Here is a 19,363-nt window from a genome sequence, read left to right on the forward strand (position 1 = left end):
CTCTTTTAAAAATGCAAGGCACATTTCATTAGCACCGCAGTCAAACTTGGCCAAAAGGTATCATCCTAACAACAAGGAATAAACAGGCTTTGGACAGTTAGCATGTTTCTAAATGTTATACGAACAGTGTGCCTTAACTCATTGGTATGCTTGTGCAAATGCAAGTGCATAAATATTAAGAAAAGTGCAACACCCCCCTTTGAGGAGGAATCCAAGACTCAAATATGTGATTCACTGGACTGCAGGACCCAATCTATGCACTCACTCATGTCTACAAGTAAGGACAAGAATGTATTCTCTTTTACAGACAGCATTTGTAACATTTCTCCTAAAGGTTAATATTCTTTTTCTATGAAAGAAAATATATTATTTCTTAAAGAACTCTACCTGTACCCAACCTTTCAGCAATAGAATGGCTATCTTGTTAATTATTAAATTAACAGGGCACACAGTTCTGATCCTTGTGCACAAATGTAAAGGATAAAAACTGTATTCACATTTTACTTTTCTAACTCCTAACAATTTGGAATTCATGTTGGACTTCTGCAAAAATTGAATAGCCTTTTTTTCACAACTTGGGACACCTGAAACCTATATATTCTTTTCCAATGCAGACAGTAATTTGTTTCAAAATTAATAACCTTTTGGGAAACTTTCAGGATGAATTCATTGGTATAACTTTTAATGTAGGCACATGTATTTTTCACAAAAGCTTACGTAAATGGTTTTCTTATCAATTCAGTTGTGTTTGTGGCTTAATTTATTTGTCCTGTCTGTCATGTATAATTATTGGAATGATGTATTATTAGGAAGTGATATCCATGCCAAATATATGCCTGCAAATTCTGTTTATACTTTGTCCACTTGTGCTGGTGGAGACTACAAAAACTTACACCGGAAAAAAGAAAACATGGCAATTTAATGTATGGAAAAGCAGGTGTAGCACTGAAGAACAAGAACCAAAGCTTCAGTTGTCTGCTTTCTGTGTAGTCTTGATGCTTTTTGAAAAAAAGGGGGTTGGTATCTTGCCTTTTAAATGAATTAACCCAATACTGAATTATTTTACTTTTGTACATAGTTCTTTCTACATTTTGTTACTTGCAAGTTAGGAGTGTCCCCTTTGGAAATATAGTATAATAAGCTTTCACATCTGCATGGTCACAACTTAAGGGACTCTCGTGGGGTTACTGGCATTCCCTGGTTAACAATCCAAATATTTCCAGTCTTTCAAAATTAACACTGCAAACCCAAAAACTCAAATCCTCTAAAAATACTATGAGGTGGAACGGTTTATCCAGGTGTGACCAATATTTTCCTCCTTTTCAAGCACTTATAAAGGAAAGGTACCAGTATCATATTTCATTCCTAGCCTTTAAAAGTAGATTTTTTTTTTAAAAGCCTATCAAAGGTCAGCAATGCACGTGAAATTTAAATTGTTTACAATGGCAATTGAGCATTTACAGTGAGTCTTAATGCTTAGTTTTGAAATGATCATCCTGGATATTAAGAAGTCCCAAGTGTATGGAGTTGTTTAGCAAGTGCAGTACTGAAAAATGGCATGTTTGAAAACACGATGGAGACCTCTGGCTTCAGCAGATGTGCACTGTTTTTGTACAAACTGCATTTCACAATATTGATTTTCAGGTTTTTAAATACATAATAAAAAAGCAAAGGCTCCTTTTCAGCAACTGCACTCATTTAGCATTTTTGTTTAAAAACCTGATGTGCATCTTCCAGCCGTTTCACAAAATCTGCATCTGTGTTGCTTTATATGCTTCAACACCACTTCATAGGCTGCCTCGGGAAGTACAGCAACAGAACATTGCTTGGCAAATGGTGCTGTTTATAAAATAAACCTCACATTTGTTTGGACAGAAAATAGTCATAAAGAAATACTAGATTACTGTACCTCACTGATTTTCCTTCATTTTTCAGCCTTTTGACTCTCTCTCTGATAAACTTCTGTGTTTATTCAGATACTTCAAATAAGTTATGGAAACAAATGACTGTAAAATTACAATTGATGGCATTTTTTCTATTGCAGAGCTATCAAACATATTGGTAAATAGAAGTGTCCTTTCTCACAATGAGGTGCACAGAGAAGCCTTGATCACATTTCTAGCAGGATCCAAGGCTCAGAGGCATTCAGTCTGTCTGCTGATTCATGGGAAGCATACTCAGGCCGACACTATATGACATTTTAGCCTTCTTTATTCTTGCCTTGTTTCTGAGATGTTTCCCGCTGGTGCAGTTGGCAGTAATAGCAATTGTGGCAGTGTTCACACAGGCTGTCTGCTAACATTCATATACCATATTCCCTGGATGTACTCTGAGCAGGCCTGTCTGACACACTGGTCAAAGCTAGCACTGTCCATAGGGAATACATAGCTGGAAAGCACTTTAGAAGAAAGGCTGGTATAAATAAAGTGTCAGGTATACCAGCCCTCTGGCTGTTAAGTGGCCACAATCTTGTGTGACATGCTGCACAACAGTGGTGAGAACGGATGGCTGTCACAGGCAGTAACAGCACACGGTAAAGCAGCAGGAAAAAAAGGGAAATTATTTTAATAGAAAGAAGATTCTTCCTTTTTAGTCAATCTTATGCATTAGTACTGGAACAGTTATGTAAATGGATTTGTCACATTTTTATTACTCTTTCGGCTATTTTAAAGGCAAGCGGTTCATGCTTAAAGAGGTCAAAGTCATTACACTTTCATAAAGCACAAGAGGCCTCTTTTATTAAACAGGTTTAACCCGTTTTGTGATTACAGTACACAGTCTGAGAGCTATACTGTGGCAGAAACCACGGCTGGCAGAGGGGCAGTTCTGTGGGGAAGATTCCCTGGAAGCAGTCCTGTTGATTTAGCCAGGATTTCTTTAGGAAAATGTACAGCAATCTAGGATGCAGTGTGTGCTGTCCCCTTGTTGCATGCAGCCACCTAGGATCCTTCAGGTCGGCAGTGTTAAAGTCCTTTACCTGCATTCAAGGTCTATACAAGGAAAAATCCCAGAGTTTCCATTACAAGGAGACCTTTGCAGAGGTCTGCTCTAGAAAATCACTCCTAAAGTATAATGGCATCATGCGACTCCTAGCTCAACTATGGCTGGAATGGGATTGATAATCTTTCGGCTCTGGACTGCCCCACCCATTTGTACTGAGAGAAAGATTACAGATTTGTCTCTTAGACAAAGACACCGGTGACTGGGCCTCTGGTTGCCTAATAAAGGTTTGGTGACCTTGTTTCTCATTGCTTCGTCTTGTCAGTTTAAGCTATATGAACCTAATAAATATAGGTATAAACATTTCTGCTAACTATTCCCAGCTTTCCACTGGATAGGTCAAAAATGATCGTTTCAATAAAGTTTTTTATTATTTGCATAACTCAGAAGTCACATGTTAAGAATTTTGAGCTAGGAGATTTTATTCTTCCTGCTTGCTGTGAAATCCAAAGAAAAGTCCCTCTACCTATTAGTCTTCTGAAGCCCTTTTTCTACCATTGAAATAGTGCAGATATCTTTTTTTGAAAGTGCAAGACGTAGTCTCCAGCTGAATGCTCTCTCTTTAGTACAATGAAGTAGTGCAATATTAAAGAAAATCATTTTCTTCCTTGATTTGAAAGAGAGAAAAGCAGGACAGTTTTTCTTTTTTAAATGAAAAGACAGCACAGCATACTAATCTCTACCTTGAAACCCAAAACCAGATTTAAATGTTAGGTTCAATAATTGTGTTCGTTGTGTTTATCACCATGTGGGTCATTTCATGATTGGCCTTCTGGGAACTACAACGTTAATCCAATGCGTTAAGCATTAACTGAAACAGACCTATCACTTTTTAATCCTCCAAATAGTGTGGCACGCTGAGGCACCCTGTTTTTGTCTTTGATTTTAAGTTTTGCCAGTGTTTTGTTCATAAAGAGTTGCCTCTTCTGCTTTGTTTTAACTTTTGGCCCTAACAGCTACTGTGGTCCAATTCCCTCTCCATCTCAGATCTGAACAAGGTCTGTACCTTCCCCTGTGTGGTCTCTAATCTCCTGGTTTTTAAAAGCCTAGGACATAGCCTGCCCAGGTTGAAACCAGACACATGGCATTTTCTTCTGGTCTCTCACCTTGTGGTCTCAAAACAGAAAAATCAGCAGAAGGTCACACTGCAGATCCCTCTGCTCGCATCCCATCACAGTCCTCTCACTCCCTTTCATGCTGGCAGCATGTTTGTGCAGGGGATAGCTCAGAAACAGCTTGTAAGCCTGACAACAAGAGTGCTGTATGCACTAGCAACACTTCTTTTGAAAAGAGAAAAAGAGGTGATGATAAAAATTTAAAAAACAAACAGGAATTTCACCAAAATAGTTGTCTGTCCTGGCATCTAATCAATGTAGGTGCTGAGAACATGTGGGGGAAGGAAGATGGATGGTAGAGGAAAAAAACCCAAAAATGTGGGTATGGTTTTTTCCCTAGTGTGTGCCCTGCTACTGAAAAATCCCCATCCCAACCCACCCCTGCCCCCTTGGCTATACCATGTGACAGAACGTGTGGTCGCTCATGGTAGCATGGTCACATGCTGCTTCTGGGACTCGGAGAAGTGCATAATTACCAGCCTGTCTGGGGCAGCAAAATCCCTTGAGTTAGCTTTGTTCTCCTTTCTCTGCACATGATGAACCTCTCACCAGCCTAAGAGATCTCTCTCAAGGGCCGATGTGATTTCAGATCATCAGCGCACTTTAGCAGAAAGTTCACATTCTTTAAATTTGCATGATAAGAGTCTACAATTCTGTTTAAATTCCACTTATCTTTGCTCCCTTTAGTCTCAGAGACTGCCAGATCCATTACTTCCAGAATCCCATTGAGCTCCTTTGCTAAATTGTTCCAGATTCTTTAAAATATTAAGTATCGCTCAGTAGGTAGATGTGCTTTTTCCCTGACATGAAGAAACGATTCTTGGCTAGCAGATGCTTGAGATCACAGGGCGTAGTCTTTAACTCACTATAGGAGCTGGGAGAGCAAAGGAAGCTCAAGATCTCATCTGTAATTGTTGTCTAATTCAAGGTCATCTGTTCTTTAATTCCCTGAGGAGCTTTGATACCAGAAAAAAATCAACTTCGATTACGTTCTGTTCAACCAATTGTTTAAAAAGGAACAAACACTATTGTTATATGCATATTGAGTTCACTTGTCATTTGAGCTTATGAGCATTTGGGGACAACTCAACATTTAGAATCGTGTATTAAGGGGAAAGTCCATTTACAGGTAAATGCAGCAGTTGCCATCTCAATAACATCCTGTCGTCCTTCTGTGTTTTGTGATCCCATTGAAATACTCTGGAAGGAATTGCGTGTAGAGACAGAGACTGGAGAATTGCCTCTCCAGTTTTGACTTCTTTCATTTCTTTTTCTGGAGATTTCTTATTATTGGCCATGTTTTGAAGGCTGTTCTTCAAATGCAGAGCCTTTGGAACTTTCTAATAAAGGGAGCACTTTTGTTAGTGGTCTTAAAAGAGTCTTGCAAATGGAACTGGAGAACTAATTCAGAACGCTGGCTAGGCGGCAGAGAGGGGATGCAGGCAGTTGCTTTGAAGCTTTTGCTCACTGTCAAGAGTATTTCACTTTTGATTTGTAGATCTTTTGCTATCCCTGTGTTTTTCTCTCTTGATCAGAGAGTGTCTATCATGCTAAAATATGCAACAATTTAGTAATATGAATAAAAAGACTGCTAGGAAGTAGGCTGAAACCAGTACACCAAATCAGGTGGAAAAAACCTGTGGCTCGGATCATCGTTTTACATACTCCTCCCCTCCTCCCCCACCCCAAACTGAGTGCCACATTGCACCTGTAAAAGCAAACAGTTTGCAAACCATTTCAAATCATAAGCTCAATTGGACAGCTTTACATACAGCTGAGCTCAGGAGATGAGTTCCCATTCTGAAAATGCCTGCAGGAGGGCATCAGGCGCATTAAGCTCACCTGGCTTCATGAAACATGAACTGCTGCTGGCATGTGGTGCTTGGAGCAATATTTTTAAATGACTGCCATCGCGCTGTTTACAGCCCTGATACAATTTTAGAAGTGGCTGTAAAATATACAGGCTGTCCCATTTTACTGAACTGAGCTGTGCAAAAAGAGACAGAAAAGCACACTTCCACATTAAAAACCACCAGCAGTTCAAGCCAAGGAGGCTTGTGAAAAGGGAAAAAAGATGATGGACAAGAAAGAGAGAAAAAGATCGCTGTTGGATTATTACTATATACAGAGCGGGATTCTCCATAGCACAGGAAGGGAGCCATCTTAGAACAGCCAGCTCAGACATGTCAGCTCAGTCTTGCTCAAATGTGTCCAGACAAAGGGAAGGAGGAACCATTTTACCTGTGTGCAGATAAATGCAGAAGCAGAACAAAACTCAAGATTAAGGCTATATAAGCTACATGCTTGGGACATCCAAAAGATTTGGGGCAAATTCTATTCTTATATTATTGTAGTGCAGCCCCATGGCCAATAGCAGGGTTGGACCACTATAACATGCCAACAGAATTTGGTTGTAAGATTTCCAGAAGTGACTTCGGCCCCTTCCGCCTTCTTCAGAACCTCTCTCCACAATCCTCGTATGCTTCTCGGAGAACTGTTCCTCAGAAACAAAGGTTGAGTTCATCTTTGGTTTCATTTGGTCCAAAATATTCAGAAGGCCCAAAGATAACACTGCAAGTATAAATCACATCCTCAAAGAGACTAGACAGTCAAACTGAACACAGTCGAGGCTCTGTGATTACTTTATGATCTGACTAAAGGCTTCAAGATAACTGGCTTTAATGTGGAAAAGGTGTCTTAGGTAGATGAAATATGCCTGTCCAAGTTTGTCATTACAATACAGATCAGTCTATTCTTTATCCCTAGGGACCGGTGTGTAACCACCAGCGCCTGCCCGCCCAGGGAATCACTTCGCTTCAGTTGCGGCCGACAGACCAATTCCAGCTGATTAACTTTCAAAAGTTTCTATTGAACCTCAGTGAGGAAACCTGCTCTTTAGTTAATGCTTCTCAGAACTCTCCAAAACATCCTAATATTCCTGAATCAGTGTCTTCCTCCACTTTAAGAGGCCAGGTTTCCTTACATCACACAGCATAACCTTTTGCTTTTCCAACACTATAGTTTTCTTCTCCTATTCCAAGGCTTGCAAGCTTAGATGTGGGGCATTTTAGTCCATCCTTTGCAAACTGACTAATTTTTTTTGAACACTTGGAACAAAGCTTTATAGATTTACCTCAGCAGGTGGACCAAATACCAGCAGGCCTCTGATCTGTAACAGTTTTGATTAAATGCATGACATTGCATTTGATTAAGTGTAATTACATCTAATTAACAAGATTTTATTTCAAGTACATCACTGTTTCTTGCACCCAAATTTGCATTAATGGGTAAGTGGGATTTTCTTGACAGTCACAGATATTATTAATTTGAGTAACCTTTGATGCTTCTTTGTCGGGTAAAACTGCAGCCTAGCTCCTCTGGAACGCTAGAAAAGCCAAATCAAGGTTCTGTGCAACATTCGGACGTGGGGAGCTCAGGATGTCTCAGCGTTTCTGGTGGGATCCCTCTGTATCGAATTCCCTGCACCCACTAGGGATGTGCATACACTACAGAACCCGGCCAGGGCCCTATTCTGTGCCCGCTTACAGCGCTAGACCACTCCACGTGCTCAGGGGGTACTAGTGGCAGCATTTCGCCTGCATCCTATACAGATATACAAGGACTGAGATGTAGAAAGCCCCTTCCCTTTACCTTGGACTCTGCTGCGCCACAGACTCCAGCAGTTCCTCCAGAGGAACACCAACTAGAGAAAATACCTTCAATGGGAATTTGTTCTTTATTATATTAGCTGTATTTATGGCTAAATAACCCATATCCTCCATTGAGTTCCCCACACAATAATGGACTTCAGCTAGGAAGATGGCTTAGGAGTAAAGAAATCTAATAGAGGAGGACTCGGGGGTTTCTGCTTCGGCATTGTGTCATCACAAAGGCATGACCCAGAAAGTAAGAGAGTCCAAAAAGAAGCAGTCTGATTCTTATTTATTCTAAAAGCATCTAGGAGACCCACAACACATACTCTGTCTTTTAGTTAGGGAGTCACCATCCCTGCTAACAAAGCAATTGCACAGAAAAGTCTAGAAGAGGCTTCTAAAAAAGATGCATCAACTAGCAGTTGTTGGGAGCACTATTTTTCCAATTATGTTTGCTAATTTTTCTTCTGTATACCTGAGTGAGGAGCTGGGGGTGAGGGAAGGGTGGGACGCGGAAAGGAAGATTCACTGACATACAGGATATGGCAGTATGCTAGACTTCTGACACCTGTAGCCTTGAGTAGGGTACTGATGTAATTTTCAACCCTTAAATGTACTTAGAACTTTTTTGTTTAGTGCCAAAGTGTGTACCAGCAAGTTTAATATCAGGTTAAGCACTTTCTATGCTCTTTGTTCTTTAAAAAGAATATATTTGTAAAACAGATAATGCATAACACTGGAAATGGGTGCTTCTTCCCAAAAGTGCATGTGTTAAGAAACAAAAATGGGGGGAAAGCCTCTTGTAGGTATATCTGGCTGTTTAACGAGTCTCAAAATGACAGCTCCATAACACAGTTTAATTGTCCATCCTTTATAATTTTACTACAGATCTGCATTTTAACTCTTATTTATTTGCCCATTTTTATATACGTGAAAATAACACCTTTGGACTTAAGCCAACATTGTTTTTTAATTTTTTTTCTATTACAAAATGGGAGTTGACTGCTCTTGTAAACTGCAGGCTGGTTTTTAATAGTATCCTGTCTTTTCTGATACACCAATTACCACTAATGAGTCTGCAGTTCCCTTTTTTACTGTATTCTTCCAATAAATGTAAAATATTTGTATCAGGTTGTGTCTCTCTCTTGTTTGATATCTAAATGTTTATATTTCTTCTTTTGCTCTTTTAGATAACTATACCCCTCCACTAAAAATGAGGGAGGATCATCTCTAAAGGAATATCCATCATAGAGATAGTACAATGCATAATGTCCACTTCAGTCATTAAGTTGATATGACTTCTGATGGCAACATCTGAGTTTGCTGCCCATAGATGCAATAAATACTTCATTGCCTTGGACACTTCCTGTTAACAACCATGTTTCACATTTTACTGTGTGGCATCTAGACATAATTTATTTTTTATTATAAGCACTTTGTATATTATAACACAGCAAAAACAGGCAGAGTTAAGGTTTGGCTTTGAAGCTGAAATATTTAACCTGAAAAAATTTAAGCAGTTGTTAGAAGAGATATTTCTCTTAATTGATGTCCACTTTAATCATCTTTCAACAGATCAATAATCTTCCTAAAACAAGGATTTTTCCACTATTATTTACACAGATGCCTAGCACCCATCCTCGCCTCTAAAACAGCATCCCTGTAACCTCCTTCAAACTTGTTACCTCTACATTACACCAAACTAACTAACCCTTCCAGTGAGAGTTTTTTTTCCACATGAGTGGCCAAGCCAAGAGGTGGATACATTTGCTTTACACAGTTTATCATATTAAAAGGTTTTACCTTCATGTATCTTCCTCCTTTTATTCCAAAGTTACATCCATGTGATTTTGGAGTATATCCGTCTCAGGGCAGGAGAGTAGAAAGCTGTCAGTTCACTGCACATGTGCAGGCAACAGGGAAAATGTGGTAAATGTACTAAAGTAGTCCCCTATTTTTAAGGGAAGGGATATCAGATTTTGAATGCCCAGTAAATAGATAGTAATTCTGTGTTGGAAGTCCCCAACATGGTACATGCACACATACAGAATAAAGTGTTTGGACCCAGTAGAATAACTGAAGTGGGATGACTGGAGGAGAGGCTGCAAGAGTGGGGTATCTCAGCAAGATAAGATGGTGCCCTGGAAGAAAGGGGTCCCAGGTTCTGGACTGGGCCCCTGTTCTCAATGGTACAGAAACTCCTCTGTCACAAGGGATCTAGCCATGCATATGCAGAAATGTTTGCAACACAGTTGCAAATAGAATCCAAACTGTGCATGAGTGCCAAAAAAGTGCCATTATGCAGTGATGTGAGCGTCATTTCAATGTGTGATGGTGAAATTCTCCACAACCCTAAGCTATTATGCATTAAAAGCTTGCAAAGTTTCATTTAAAGCACAGCTGTCCACCTACTGAGTGGTCCAAGGCTGTCTGGCTTCTCCCCACTGCATTGTGCCAGCATCCACATACCATGCCATGTACCCGCTAGCCACACCCACACTGAACAGTGGCAGGTGACTCTGCTGAACTGGGTCCCCAGTCCTTCCAGAGATGGAGACAGGAAGCAGATGTTGGAGAAGGGAGGGGGAGCCTAGAGCCCCTGGTGGCATCAGCAGGAGGAATGGGGGGAGCAGCGCCTATTGTGGGAGCCCAGGGCTGTGAATTAACTCCTTGGGTGCTCTCAGTTGGGCAGCCAGAGTTTAGTCTCTCACCTGAGAGCGTATGATGGGTATGATAGGTGTTAGATATCTTTCTAGCCTCTTTGATGGTGCTTTCCTTTTCTGGGGTGCCTTGAAGACCCACATTCCCATTTCCAGGCTTCAGCTTCCTCCCTTTACAGCATGACCTAGTTCCCCTCTGTCCAGACCAAATTTTAAGTGTATGCTGGCAACACAAGAGTTAAGTTTGATCATGCGCAGACAAGGCCTATGGAAAATTCCACAGGGTGCTCAGCATGTGCCCCCTGTGCGACCCTTGGCTTGTTAGTCACAACTGACCTAGTTTTGTAAGAACACGCATGCTCAGTTCTGCTCAGCAGATGAAGTAATCTGACCAGACGCATGCTCAGTCTACAGACTGCATGACATAATCGGACTAGAAATTTCTTTAGAGAAGACAACCTGATTGGCTACCTGGTTGTCATAAAGACTTTGGGGCCCCTCCTCAGGAGGGAGTTAGCGAAAGGGAGTTAGCAAAAGAGATAGAAGGAGAGAGAGTTTTGGGGGGTTCTGACAGCGGTGCAGACAGGAAAGATTCGTCCTGAGAGCAGAGGCTGGCCTGACAGGGACTGCTCCTCAGGAGGGAGACCACGCTCAACCTGCGAACAGATACTGCCTTAGCAGAGACTGTCCCACAGGAAGAGATCGAACCGATCCTGAGAGCAGAGGCTGCGGCTGCAGGGACTGCTCCTCAGGAGGGCTTTGGGCCCACTGGTCTCCTCACAGCTACGATTTTGCGATTTATTCGATTCGTCTTGATCTGATTATTCTGTATTAATCTCTGGCTAACGAACTAATTTCCGGCTTCGACCTCAACCACAATCCCGCATCTTGACCACTGGCTACGACATCGTAACTCCAACCTCCACATCGACTTTGGCATCTTAACAACCACCCGTTTTGTCCAATTGGACTGGCGTCACAACATTCTACGTGTTACAGTTCTGTTATTTGTATCCCGATTTATGAGCTGTTGACCAGCCCTGGCACTATCAAGTTGGGCAGCCGCACCTAGCTCCGGCTAGAAAGCAAGGGCTCACTCGAGAACCCCGTGGGCTAACAGACCCCTTTGTTGTTTGTTCTCGTTAACACTGTAACTGAAAAAGCAAGATTTCCGCCTACACTCTAAAAGCGTAAGTAAATAAATCAACTTTATTTGAAACCGCACATGTCCCGTACCGCTCAGACTCCTCGCCGCCAATCCCGCCTGTTCCATATCAAAACCCTCGGCCCACCATGACCTTGGGGCCGCTGTTCCCCGACACCCTCCATGGATTTCATTTGCTTTGAAAAGCAACAAGGGCTGTCATTTTGCTCTTACACAGTCACCACCCTCTGTACAGGGGAGACAGAAGGTCATGTCTCATCTTCCTTCTGAAGCTCAAAAAAGATCTACAAAGATTAGGCAGGAAATGGTGCTTCAGAAACCCTCCAGGAGCGCTTTCTTCTGCCTGAGTGTGCTAATACTAGGCCACTGGTTAAAAGGGGGTGCGGGGGGAGGGCCTAAGTGTCTTGCGAATCTCAGCCTTAACCTCATAACACTGTGCTCCAAGGCTGCACCTCTGGCACTTGGCGTGTGTGACCTCCCCTTTCCAGACCATTATTTATAGACATGACTTGTTCAAGACCATTTATTGAAGCTATTCTATTTAGTATGGAATAAATTAAACAGCCAATGGACCAACAAGAGGGTGATAATGATTATAGCTGATAGGTTGGGGCACTCTCCTGGGAAGAAAGAGTCTCTTCAGGTAGAAGAAAGGACGTGTGGAGGAGCAACCTAACCGGTGGAATCTCAACTAAAATAGGAGCACCCCCACTGCCTACAGATCAGCCATGCTCTGTGCAGAGCCCAATCTGATAGGTATTCCCAGAGCATAGCTACTGCACTAAGACCTGCAGGGAAGGTGGGCAGAGGACAGCCTACGATGTAAATCCCGAGAGGTGTTAACTACAAGAGAAGTATCAGGATGATCAGTGCTGTCAGGACAGGGGATTCTTCCATCCATGCTGAGAAGCAGAATTTCAAGCATCTAGGGGCTTTTAATGTCAAAAACATAAGTGCTTACAAAGTTTAAGCACCCTCAGGGTGAGGCAGCAGTGGAGTAGGGGTTTGGACGTAGCTACCCAAAATGTCCACCAAGTATTTGGACACCTAAGACCTCCCTGCCCCCTTGCAAATCTAACTAACCCCAGTCTTCTCCCATCTGGTAGCTAATTCAGGAAAGCACTCAAGAATGAAAACACTTTGGGAAGTGAGCAGAGAGAAAAGGGTCATAGCTGTCCCTGAGGGTCACACATGGGAGAGGTGGCCTCTTAACAAGATATGCCCTGACCTAACGAGGGCTTTAACCATTAAAAGCAGGGCACTGACTGCACTGGAAGGGAAGTCTGAGCCCATGTAGCAGCAAAGAGCTCTGCTAAAATATCCCCAACAGTTCATTCCACTAGGATGTTCTCTAGTTATTGGAAAGGAAATTTTAAAGAATCTGCAGCTGCAGCCAGCTCCATCTTGTCCTGCTCAGCTGTGCAGTCGTGCCAGGCCTCAGAAGAATGAAAAGCTGCTACTGCCAAACTGCTGAGCAGAACAGGGTTAACAGGCACTGCCTTCTGATCTGAAGCCCCACTCCAGCTAATTAGCAGGCAGGCCACGAAAGGAAGGAAGCTGATAAGCAAGGAGGGACTTCAAGATTTTACCATAGCTCATACATACCGCAGGGGGATTATTTGGTACAACTGCAACATTATAGGAAGGTTTTAAATTTACAAACCTCTCATGAGATCCCAAGGATGAGGTCCATGAAGGAACCTTTAAGCACTACTGAGAGGAAAAAAATAAACCTTCATTCAGCAGGCTCCTAACCCTATATGATCATAACACTCACCACCCGAGGTCTGGCTGGTGCCCAGGTTTCTGTAAATGGATGCAACAGAACTACCTCGGTCCTGCTGCTGCCAAGGTGCTCAAGTCCTAGCAGGATTCCCTCTGCCTATCTGGCCTTCAAGTCTCACTCTGTCCAGACATACCTACTAGATCAGACTTTGCACAGAAGAGTGGTTGGAACAAGACTTGTTGGTACTGTCTGGCTAGGTCTGTGCCTGTCCCTCCTAAACCCAGGAGGAAGACATCTCACTCAGATCACCTCCTTCCATTAAAAGCATTACAGCCAAGGGCACAAGCCTGGGAGGTGGGAGACCTCAGTCCAAATCCCCTTTGCACCTGACCTGGACAAAGGACTTGAATCTAGGGCTCCTACCTCCAGGGAAGAGTTGGGAGAAACAGAGCATCTGTGTTCTTCCATGGAAACAGATGGACAGGCTTAGATGCCTAATTCCAGAAGAGGGCTGAGAATCCCAAAGTCCCTTGAGTCTTACCCACCTACCTGTCAGATAAGGAGTTTACTAGCATCTCCAACTACCTACAGGTGGCTCTGTGACTCTTACATTTTAGCACCCAGTCCTCCTCGTGGAGACTGAGTGCCTACAAACATGCAGAGGGGACAAAAGGCCCTAAAGACGTTTGGGACTGGAAGGTTAAGACAAAGTGATGTTCTAATTAAAGTTTTAATACAATCAGGCTTGAGTGGGGTGCAGTGATCTGCTAGGTAAAAAGACATGGGTCTCACCACATGTGCTTATTAGGAAGCCCCCTGCAGAGAAGCATATTGCTATTTTCCAGCCATTTTCTAAACATATAGAAGAGATGTACACACAACACCAGTGCACTCTAATCTGGGAACTGTAGATTTCCTGTCCCAGAGAAAATAATGCAGTCAGCCCCAAGGTAGCATAGTTCTCTGAGTTTCATACGGACACCATGGAAACTGTAGCCTACTGCTTGTTTTCATATATATTATCTCACCATTAGCACCCCACTTCAGTTCTCTGCAAGCTTGTTATTCCAGAAGTGCGGCTGTTAACTATTTCCCTCTGAAATGTGACTAAACTAGAGAAGGCTTTATATGCTGAAAAAAGAAAGTCATCACAGGCTTGTGCACTACTTTTCCCAATAGCAAAGCAGCTGCAGGTTTAATAGCCCATGTTCTGCCAATGCATTTCTCTCTAAAAATGGTGGGAGTGTCTAATATTGACTGGCAACAATCTTGAAACCTCAAAGAACAGATAAGCGCTGACTGTGTACTCTTACAGGGACAAAATATTCTAGTGCGGACAGTTTTGGGCTCAGGATCCATCGGTCTCCTGTCAATTGCCTAGGGTATAGCTCCTGTTGCTTTACAGAATTTATGAGCTTGCCTGTACTTCTGAGAGATGAAAAGAAAAAGTATACTGCATTTTACCTCAGATGAAGGTAATATAGAGCTAAATCTGATTCCTTGAGGGATAATGGACAGAAGGCAAAAAGGCTAGTGCAACAGCTAATATTAGGAAGTACAAGCACCAGCTAAGAATACCCATCCTATTATGCTACCTGCAAAGAAAGAAATTAAAGCATGAGAAGAAAAAAAAACAAAAACCAAACCATATAATTCAATTGGCACATATATGGGGAGAGATCCACATAGCAATTGACTGGCAATGAGATTCCTTAGCTCCCATCAGCCCCTTTAGGTGCTTACCAGTCATATTCACCGAAGGATCTCTCCTCAGTATTCAGTGTTACAGGACCTAACTTTGCCTTGCCTGGAATCCAGAACCTTGAATGTGGTGTCTAGGCTCCCAGTACAATGCAGGGAGTGAGGCCATGTCCAAGAGCAGTGGTGCCCAATCTTTGGGGCCAGATGAGAAGTGCAGAGTGAGTCCATGAGACACACCTGGTCCATGGGCCTGACCTGTTGCAGGGGGGCAAGGCCAGGGCCTGATCCATGTGGCATGCTGGATTGGGCCCAGCATATGGCCCCAGCCCTGGACCCTAGGTTGGGGCCTGTGCCCTATCATGCCTCTGGCTTGGAAATTTGATGGTGGGGGAGTGGTGGCAGTGTTAATTGCCACCGATCCTTGCTGCTAAATTTCTGAACCACTGAGGGATCCCACAGGCCGGATGACATGGCTCCACAGGCCAGACCTGGCCCACAGGCTGGAGGTTGAACACCACTTGCATACAGGTTGAGGAGCCATCTGGTTGGTGGAAGACCTGCACGTCCGGTTTAGAACTACTGGACATATATAGGGACAATAGTGCACTAAACAGTGCTGCTAGAAACTGTCTCCAATTCTAATTCTGCCCCAACACAGCCTTAAAACCAGCAAAGCAGAAGTGGTGAGCTTCCTCATTGTAGAGCTTGCACTGATCCCATTTCATCGCCTGTACTCAAGGACCCCTGTCCTTCTGGCTCCCAGTAGGTCTGGCTCCTGACTAGGACTCTCAGCTCCTGACCCCTGGACTACTCTAGACCCTGGCTCCTGATCCCAGCCTGTTCTTTGGCTCATCTCACAGCTCCCGACTCCAGTCAAGGTTGTAACCACTATACATGCCTGACCTCCAGTAGTGTAACCTGGGGTTGCCAAGTGGAGCACATGCCCTGGGCACTAAGGGGAGGGATGCTAGAAGGCTGGGAGGAAGGAGTGCCTCATCCTCCCACCCCCAACCCTGCCTGCACTTTCCAGTTACAGGAAGCAGCAGCACAGGCAGTGTGTCACAGAACACAAGGCATTCTGGGAATCATAGTTCTAGAGAGCAGCAGCGGAGTTCACAGCTGTTCAGGGCAAAACTGACCCCATTTTTTAGCACCAAAAAAAAATCCGCATTTTTTTTTTACCTCCCAGAGATGGGCTTCAGTGGCAAAAATGGGATGAAAGTTCCCACCAGCAGCAAAGAGCTCCATTGCCACTCTACAAAACTACAATTCACAGAACATTTTCCACTCCATGACACACACTGCCAACATGATTGCTTGTTGCAATGGGAGAAGGGTGAGAGACACCTTCACAGTGCACTTTCTTTGCACATTATGCCTCCAGGGCCTTCATCCCTGTCTCTGGGGGTTACAGCAGACAATAAGCTGGATGTGAGCTACAAATGTGCCCTTGTTGCAAAGAAAGCTAATGGCATACTGAGTTACATTAGTAGAAGCATTACCAGCAGATTGAGAGAAGTGATTATTCCCCTCTATTCAGCTCTGCTAAAGCCACATTTCCAGATACTGTATTTGGTTTGGGCCCCCCATTACAGAAAGGATGAAGACAAACTGGAGAGTCCACCCAAGGAAAATGAAAAGCATTAGGGGGCTGGGGAACATGACTTTTGAGGAGAGGCTGAGGGAATTGGGTTTGTTTAGTGTGAAGAAGAGAAGACTGAGGGAGGATTTGAGAGCAGCCTTCAACTACCTGAAGGGTGGTTCCAAAGAGCATGAAGCTGGACTGCTCTCGGTGGTGGCAGACGACAGGACAAGGACCAACGGTCTCAAGTTGCAGCCACGGAAGTTTAGGTTAGATATTGGGAAAAACTCTCTCACCAGGAGGGTAGTAAAGTACTGGAACAGGTTACCCAGAAAGGTTACAAAATCTTTATCCTGGGAGGCATTAAGCTAGACAAAGCCTTGGCTGCGATGATATAGTTGGGGATGGTCCTGCTTTGAGCAGAGGGTTGGACTTGATGACCTCCTGACATCCCTTTCAACCCTAATTTTGAATGATTCTACAATTCTGACACAAGGGCACATTTTCGGGATTTCAAGGTACAGTGGGGCTTTAAAAACAGTCTCTTACATGAATGTCTCAAGCATGGGGCTACTGGATATAATCACATACAGATAATCACCAAGTAATTAAATATTCCTTGAGCCAGGTGACTGGGGCTTTTTCTTGGGGAAGGAGTGTGCAATTTGCTTGGGGCCATAAGCCATATCCAACCCAGGTAAGTGCTGGCACAATAGCCAATACAGCTGTGGCAGCAGTGTGGGGTCCCACAGCAGTGGGGAAGGGGGCACTGCAGGATCCAGCAGCAGCAGGAGCATGGAGCCCAATGGAGGATGGGAGTGGTGCAGGGTCTGATGGCAGCAGAAGTGGGGGTAGTGCAGGATCTGGGAGACAAAGCACGGGGTCCACTGGAGGCAGGAGTAGTACAGAGTCCAGAGGGAGCGTGGGGTCCAGTGGTGGCAAGCCAAGCTCACCATCAATGGCCATGTTCAATGAAGCCAGAGGGCTCATCTTCTAGTGCAACTTCCTTTTGAGCCTGAATTACTGATTTTCTTAAAGTAATCCTTTCTTCACTGACAAGTGTCACTGTCAGGAATTAGACTTCAAGTCAAAACATAACAAAGGCCAGGATTGTTTTGTCTTGCAGTGAAAAAAGATAATATAATTTTCCTCCCTAGATTCAAGGTTCTGTTGCCTTCTAAAACTACATTTAAAGTAAATTACCCAACACCTTGATGGTAATCCTGACACTTTTCTGGGTGACAAATTATGATACCAGTTCCAAAAGGATTTTTTCTTTTAAAGTGTATTTCTTGTAATAACCTGACAGTGAAAAAGTGTAGAATAAACCAGTAGCCTTGACACTAGAGATTACCAACTGAATAGATTACACTCTTCAATGTCTCTTATGCTCCTGTTGCAATAATATTTATAAAATGTAGCAAAAGTTATGTACCTGTATTTCTATGCACTCATTTTCAAACAGAGGAAAAACGCAAAAGATGTATATTGTCTTGTTTCTCAGGTTACATAATTCCCAATAAAAATGGTGTGAGCAATAGGCATTTATAGCACCCTTAAAAAATTACAAGTAAAGAGTATGAAAATATTGTTGCACTGCTTTGGCCCCAGTTAATGAAGGCACTTAAGCAATGCACTAAAATCACACAGACTTCTAAAACCATAAGGTTTGAAACCAATTTGGGGTGAAGTTACACGTTACTCTTGGACCATACTAAGTCAGTGGACCTTTAAGTAGTGTTAAAGTTACAACATACTGTGCATGTTAAATATTAATACTATTTCTTGCCTGCACAAGTGACTTGCCACCAGAGGCCTAGTGAGCAGAGTCATTGCTAGGAGCCAGAACACCTGGGCTCTATCCCTGCTCTGGGTGGGGTGGGGGGCTGCATCCGGGAATGCTGAAAGACTGCAAATTGCTCATTTTTATCTCTGTGGAAAATATGAGATAGCAAGCATGTCCCAGAGTTAAAGTTATGCCACATCAGGCAAAGATTGAGAAGCTAAGAGGGCACTTAGTGGGAGTTAATGAGCTTTAACCTGCAGATGATTGTATTTTAAAGTACCTTTACTATGGTCGAAGTGTAACATTCACCCATAGTAAATACATTCCTGACAGCTTGGGGTATGGTCTAGAGTTCCAGCCAGATTTAAAATCAGGGTAACTGTTTAATTCCCTATAGAATAGGTGCCATGGGTGAAACATGGTAGCCATGACTATGTCTTGTTTAACTTGCACACTACAATGGCTATGGTTTTGTCTGAAACACCTGTCACAGGACAGTTAGTTCTTCAATGTGCCCTGGATTTCATTTTTTCCTTTTAGAAAATGGGACCATTACACAGAAATGAGATTAGCATGAAGGGAAGTCAGTAGTTAATTGAAAAGCAAATTAAAAAGGTAAGCTTAATGGAAAGGTATTGGCAGTGGTACATTACAAACACAGGCGACTGGTAGAGGGGAGCACGCAGCGGAGGGTGCACATGTCCCTGACTCAGCACCACTTAGGACAGGGCAGTCCTTTTTGCCATGCAGGCTGGCAGCATGTTGCAGGGGGCACTAAGTCATGGCACAGAAGTACAGGAGTGGATGTGGGGCTTTCAGCCCACCCCCGGGCCTCCCACAAATTGTGCCCTCCCAGACTCAGAAAGCACCAGTCACCCCTGATTGCAGACATGTGACTACATTTTTTTTGTGAGAGCATCAATAAGCTCCGCCAAACATGCACAGCATGTGCTGTCTTACACACTTACCCGGGGA

Source organism: Gavialis gangeticus, unplaced genomic scaffold (assembly GCF_001723915.1).
Source record: "Gavialis gangeticus isolate Ggan-Ray unplaced genomic scaffold, GavGan_comp1, whole genome shotgun sequence".
In the NCBI taxonomy this organism is placed as follows: Eukaryota; Metazoa; Chordata; order Crocodylia; family Gavialidae; genus Gavialis; species Gavialis gangeticus.